Genomic DNA, 6,467 nt, shown 5'->3' with positions numbered 1-6,467 from the left:
CCATATTTTTAGGGATTAGTAAGCCTTCTACACATTTTTGAAGCAGACTCAACAAGGAAAGAATCAAGGTGCTACACAAACCCTACATGCATGTCATTGATCGACTAGGGCAGGGTTTTGTATTCACCAACTTGCGGAGAATCAAAGGGATATATATATCTAGGTCTTTCCAAGATGAATTTTGCACACCCACAAAGAGAGAATTCAAAATATTGAGCGAATAAGTTATATCCAACAATATTCAAGAATCCGGGGTTGCATCCTCTAGTGCAAGAAGAAGGATTGAAGGAACTGTTTTGCTATATAATGTTCTCGTGTTCACAAGTCTAGATATCCTATATTATGTTTGGTTATTGAGTTGCATATTTTTTAGCTGATTAAGAAGCATAAATGTAGGTACAAACCATTGTAACTTCAAGTTAGATTCTAGCTTGAAGATAGCTTGCTAGTCAGAGGTTGGGTAGTAAGGCTGTTATAGTGGGGATTAGGTTGTAGAGTTTGCAACTTAATTGGCAGTTGGCTCAGTTGTAGTGAAATTGAGGTAAATCCTACAGGTCTGTAGGTCATGGCTTTTATTACCTTTTGATTCAAGTGGTTTCCACATAAAAATCTTGTGTCCTTTACCTTCCTATCTATTTTTACTCCGCAAACACATTTATAAACAGGTTAGGTAACATGTTTTATCTATAGGCAAAAAGTAGGTACACATTGAGACAGATGCTTAGGTCGTGCAAAGCTAATAGTAGTTTATACTTTATTTGTTTTTGTACATATATAGAGTCTTGAGGGATGCCTCAGTCTCCTATGAACAAGGATACAGTGTAAAGTTTTGTTCTGCTGATCAATAAAGCTTTTGTTTTTCCACCGAAAAAGTTTAGCATGAGAAAAAGTGGTTGCAATAATTTTACCCGTAATTTTAAGTTTAATGCTTCAAATCATATTTTAAGATTTTCTCTGAGTTAAAAATATCATTTGAGATTACCTTAGTATGGGTTGGGACTCAAAGGACTCATTAAGTTTTGACACAACTTTGAAAAATCAAACATTGTTGATTTTGATGGTGCACTATGATGATTAGCTATCACGTTTAGGTGACACAATCATGGTAATGGGAAGGTTTTAACCATCACAAACAAGCTATCCACGTCTCCTTTTCAAAATGATGACTCGGGTTGACCTTATTTAACTTGCTTGGACGATCGTGAGGACCATGAGCATGATCTCGAGGACCAAAAGTTCAATCACGAAGGCATATTAGGCACAAAATCATGATCGCGATACTTAGGGGCACAATTCCAATGAGTAATCTGCCTAATATTAAAAGTTGAGTATGAAGAATTTTTTATTATTCCACCATTTTTGAGGTTCTAGAGCTTGGCTAGGAGAAATTTGAGCAAAGATTTCAACTACAAGTTGGGGTTAAGTTTTCTAAACACAATTTGATGATTATATCAGGATTAATATAGAATTTTAGCATTTAAACATTAATTAGATGTAGAATTCAGGGATTTTTGGACAACGCCTTAAAATTGATATATTGATGATTTGTCTAATTAATGAACGACAAGGAAATTCAATTATAATTATTTCGGCTCAAGGGTTAGAGGTAACCCAAATATGAATTTTTTAGGTTTAACCATGTCGTCTGGAGGTTGAATTTGACCAATATCACATGTAAATTATGGAATTCAACTCACGAGCGTTGTTGAATATGTTACACCCCGGAAAGTTTTTCCGTTAACATACAGTAAATAGACTAACGAGGTGCATGACGTGTATGATGTTATAATTAGTAAGAAATAACATTTGATGACCCTAATTAAGATTTCAAAGACATTCGAGGTAGGGGGAGAAAGTTTGCCAAGAGAAGGCAAGGCATATGATATATATCGGAAAGGATTTACGAGTAACAAGTTACTGATGACTTAACGATGTTTTGGAGAAGAGCTATAACGTCCCTTAGATTGTTAATGAAGTGTTAAAAAAGTGCGAAGAAGGTTCCATAAGGATTTGAGATCAAACGAAGTGACAAGAACAAAATCGGAGAAAAGATAGATTACACGACCAATTATACGGTCCGTATAATGTTATACGTCCGTATATTGGTCCGCAGAATCGTCACAGTGAAGGTCCCTCACTGATGGGATTATACGGTCACTTATACGGGTCGTATAAAATTATGCGGACCGTATAATGTGTCGTATAATGAACACAGAGGCGAGATGTTGATGGGGTGATTTCACGGTCACTTATACGGACCGTATAATGTGCCATATAATTGACACAGAAAGGGATGGTTGCTGAAGAGATTTCACGGTCACTTATACGGACCGTATAAGTGTCCGTATAATGATGTCGGGACAGATTTTTAATTTATAAAAGAACACCCAAGTTCATTTAATTCATTTCATTTTTCTTATCCACAACTCAATACCTCTCTAGAACCTTCCATACTCTTCATATACAAGAACCTAAGAGAAATTGATGATCAACTCCATTAAATGAACAAAATCAAGTGTATGAAACACATTAAAGTTCATCCAAGCCAAGGAATTCCAATGGAAGTGAACTAGGGTTTTGGTGCAAGAGAAATATTTCCCTTCAAGGCTTATTCCTAAACTATCTAAGGTAAGTTTATGGTATTTCCATGTTGTTTAAGGTATTGAAAAGTTGAAACATTTGGATTGTAGAAGGACATAGAAAATGGGTCATGAATGTGGGAATAGTGCCATTTTTTAGTAGTAGATTGGAGTGAATCATGAATATTGATATGTTGTGATTGTAATTATGTCATGAATGATGTTAAGAGCATGATAGAAACATTAGATGAGAATGAATGTAATGTTGTAGTAGATCATGATTATGGATGACCTTGAGAGGAAATTGTAGGGATTGGATAATGATGAATTTGACAAAAGTTATTGATGATGATATTATGAATGGTATTATTGACGTTTGGGAGTTGATATATGATATGGAGAAAGTAGTAGAAACAAAGGAGATGCTGCTCAATTTTCTCTAGCTTTAGTTCAAACACGCTTATGTTATCGATTATCTAATATGAGTATGAATTCTCTTGAAGGTAGAAACGTGAATATTGGAGAGGAACAATCAAGCGATAGAATTGTTAAACGAAAGAGGTATGTAAGGATAATCCTTTCTTTCTATGGCATGACTCCTATGCATAAATCTTCCTATTTTTCCATAATCCTACTAAACAACGGACATTATGAGTCTATGACTATAAATTGCTACATACATCTATGATAAAGAAAGGAGATATGATGACGAGCAAGATAATGATGATAATGAGTTTAAGAGCCTGTTTGGATGGGCTTATGCCTATAAGCTGTTTGCAGCTTATAAGCTAAAAAAAATAAGTTGGGGTAGTCTAACTTTTTTTTTTTTTTTTTGCTTATAAGCTGTTTTCAGCTTATAAGTTGTTACATCCAGTATTTTTGTGCGTTGGAAAGCATGCGAGTTAAATGACATTAATAACGGAAGTGAAGTTATCCCTCAAGCTCATAGGTGGTTAGAGTGATGGTACAGAAGTATTGAAAGGATTAGAAGTCAAGTGAATTGGAAAATAATTTTCATTAAGGTTCAACGTTTATTTGAGGGAAATACAGCCCCAGCTATAATACCCCGTACTTTTGGACTAGGAAATTGAACTGCCAAACATGAGCCAATTTACTCGATCACGGCGGATTTGGTCATTTCAAGCATAAAAATCAAAGAACTTGGTGTATACAAGGATGAGGTCCAGAAATAATTTAAGACTTAACAAGAGTGATGACGGTGATTGAGAATAATATTTTATGTGTACCAAAAGGGACTATGGACTAATGCCATATCACATAATTATGATAATAAGTATATGAGGTGTGTTAAAAGTTGTTCATATTTAAGTGGACTGAGATCAAGAAATTAGTTATGTGGGTAATTGGTTAATAGTGGAATTAAGTGGGAGAGTATGGAATTAATTGTGGTGTTAATAAAAAAATTAGTGAGTTAATAATTGGCAATAGGCTGCCACGTGACACCAAGTAGGCTGCCACGTGGCATCAATTGGTCTAACAATAATATTAACATGTCAAATGAAGTGATGACTTAAGGTCACCTAAAGAGAGATTCTTACACGTTGAAAGGCACACTTTATATATATCTGAATGATTAACATTGCCGAATCTGATACTTGAGAGAGATTGTATATATATTTTGCTATTACAAGTGTTCTTGAAAAAATGAAGAAGCCAACCCCCTCAAAGGAGAGGGATGAGCTCTATTTATAGTGTTGCCTCTATGGGCCTCATACAATACAAATTATTAAAAAATAAGAGGAAGGACAACTCTGAGTGGGTTAGGTTGGACGTACTATCTGATACACGCATGGTTGGTGGTTGACCATGGCAGGACGCTAACGACGCGTGGCTCATGCGCAAAGGTTCCACCGGACCAATAACCATGGATATTCGGACTAACAGCCCCGACAGACCTGGTGATGAAGAAACCGGACCAAAAAGATGCCCCTGCTCAGCTCCGGTCCGAGCGTTCCTCCGGTTCAGAATGAAAGTCTTCGCCTATGTTCTTGTCCCCTTCTTCCTTCGGCCCCTCGTCTCAGCTGTTTGGCTCATATCCGGTTTTTACCGTATACAGATAGTCCCCACACTTCTCGGATCACCGATCTATCAGAGTAACGGGAAGTGGATGAATCACGAAACCGGCGACTCCGTGGCTCGTTGTTATCTTCTCATTTTGTCGGGAATGGTTGCGTCACGTCTCCTTTTTCAGCGGCCACGTGTCCTATCCCGGATGGTCCCCTCTGACAACCGTCGCATGCACGTCGTTTTGAGTCGCTTATCATTAATTATGGTGACATGTGGCATCCCCTAATTGGCCGACGTCAGTAACCGCTCCATTCCCATGCCTATATAAGGCCCTTCACCCCTTCATTTCAACATTTTTACGATCCGTTTCCTCTCCTCTTTCACTCTTTGCTGCACTTCTCGCTCTTACAACTCACATTAACTGTTGATATATTGCATGTACTTACGCAAAAAGGGAACGATTTGCACCAATTTCTCCACCAGTCGTTCTTGTGTGCTGCTGTTTTTGTTCGAGTGTTACTACTTCTTATTCTGCCATTTTCTTGTTCCGTTTGTTCCCTCATTATTTTTTAACTTCCTTTCCGAACCCACTCTGTCTCTTCTTTTCATATTTCAAAATGTCTGAAACCACTTCTCATGACATTCCCTCGGTTTCATCCCAGGGACCGAGGCTGCATCCCTAGCCAAAGCAAAGAGCACCTTCGAGCCTACGGCCTCAAACATTATCCCGGCCAAAACCAACTTCAACAAAGACTTAGAGGTCGAAAATCCTTCTTCGGTATCCGACAGGGGGTATGATGTGAGACGATACCCTTCGTCCATTACTAAGGAAAAACTCGACTTGGTTCGGGCTGATTGCGGGGGGGACACCCGTCCGGTACACGTTTATGCCCCCGGGCCAAATGAATCAGTCACTGACCACCGGGAAGGCTTTCTGTATGTCTGTACCTACCCTTTCACTCTTAAGCTCGACCCACCGGTTGATCCGGTCTTCCTGGACATGTGCCGAACCTACGACGTGACCTTGGCACAGATTGGTCCGATCGTTTGAAGGGTCGTAGCATGCCTCCGGTTGTTGGCCAACAATGCCGGGAAGGAGCTCACGCTGGCCCATCTGATACGTTTACACTCCCCGAGGCTTTTCCGGGGTGGCGTAATAAAACTCCCCAAGCGCAGCCGGAATCCGTTTTTCTCGAAAATGGACGAAGATCGGGACTGGGGCTGGCTGGAGCGATATGTCCGGGTGAGGACCGAGGACATCATCCCGGCCGATTACATTCCCTTCCCGGAGAAATGGAACAACAATCGTAAGTCCGAACTTTGAGTAATTGCCTTTGTATGTTTTGTCATTCTTCGGTCTCACTTTCTCACTGCTTTTCTTGTTTTTACTCAGCCAATGGGTACATTCCCCTGGTCGTCCGCAACCTGAACGAATGGTTCACAGCACTCCTCAGCCAGCATGCCCATGACAACCGGACGTGGGCCCACCTGTCACGTGGCCGATGGGCCGCACAGAATCACGGTAGTGCTCTGCTTCTACCCGTGTTCACTGCCTCTTGTACTATCCGTGGTCGTTACACCCTTCAACCTTTGCTAACATCTTCGATTTTCAGGTCTGCCTAAGGGTTCGGTGGTCCCTAGACCAGAATCGGCGAGTGCGCCCACACATCGGCATCCGAGTTCGATACAGCGGGCTCGTCTTGTATCCTTGCGGATGCTGCAAAGAGGAAAATGCCCTCCGAAAAAGGGCAGAGGCCGAAAAGGAGGGCGAGGAGCGTTGCTCGGCCCTTAGGGGACGAAACAGAGCCCGATATTGTCATTCGGAGAGTTGGCGCATCCCCTTCCGTGGCTCCAATACCT

This window comes from Lycium barbarum, chromosome 2 (genome assembly GCF_019175385.1).
Source record: "Lycium barbarum isolate Lr01 chromosome 2, ASM1917538v2, whole genome shotgun sequence".
Classification (NCBI taxonomy): Eukaryota; Viridiplantae; Streptophyta; class Magnoliopsida; order Solanales; family Solanaceae; genus Lycium; species Lycium barbarum.
Note: the sequence above shows the minus strand (reverse complement) of the source record.